Source organism: Corvus brachyrhynchos, unplaced genomic scaffold (assembly GCF_000691975.1).
Source record: "Corvus brachyrhynchos isolate BGI_N302 unplaced genomic scaffold, ASM69197v1 scaffold661, whole genome shotgun sequence".
Lineage (NCBI taxonomy): Eukaryota > Metazoa > Chordata > Aves > Passeriformes > Corvidae > Corvus > Corvus brachyrhynchos.
The window spans coordinates 1,101,897-1,102,449 of record NW_008236246.1 but is presented as its reverse complement, the minus strand read 5'-3'; the positions used below and the strand labels follow the sequence as shown (position 1 = coordinate 1,102,449).

Sequence of the window (553 nt, the reverse complement as noted above, 5' to 3'; positions counted from 1 at the left end):
TTCCCACACCGGGAGTCGAACCCGGGCCGCCTGGGTGAAAACCAGGAATCCTAACCGCTAGACCATGTGGGATTGCTTGGTAAGGGTGCCTGCTTGCAACAGCCGCTTCCTGCATCGCTGCGTTCCTGCACCGTCTCCTGCCCGCCCTGCGTCTTATCTGCGCCGCCTGCCTGCGCCCGCGCTGCCCACCGCTCGTTGTCCCTGCCTGCTGACCACCGTTTGCCTCCCACTGCCCACTGACCACTATTCACTGCTCGCTGACCTCTGCCCGCACCGTTGGTCAGGAGCAGGGAGGGGGGGTGAGGGGTGCAGGGCCGCTCCCTCACTTAGTTAAAAGATGAGGTTGGAGGTTGACAAAACTGAAAAAGTAGGAAATTACTAATGGGAAGATGAACAAATGAACTCCGGCCTAAAAAGGCACAGAAACTTGGTAACAGCCACCAATGTGCTCCTAAACAAATTTGAGCAACCACAAAAGCAGGCAGAAAAGCTACACTACCCAGTTTTGACTGAGAACAACCTTATCAGACACGGGTACAAGACAGGTAACAGG

General features: G+C 55.7%; 1 non-coding gene across 1 annotated transcript; it reads right to left on the bottom strand.

Moving 5' to 3' along the window:
* Positions 1-72, bottom strand: TRNAE-UUC. Its single transcript has one exon. It is a non-coding gene; the product is annotated as a tRNA-Glu (tRNA).
* Between the last annotated feature and the right edge of the window lie 481 nt (positions 73-553).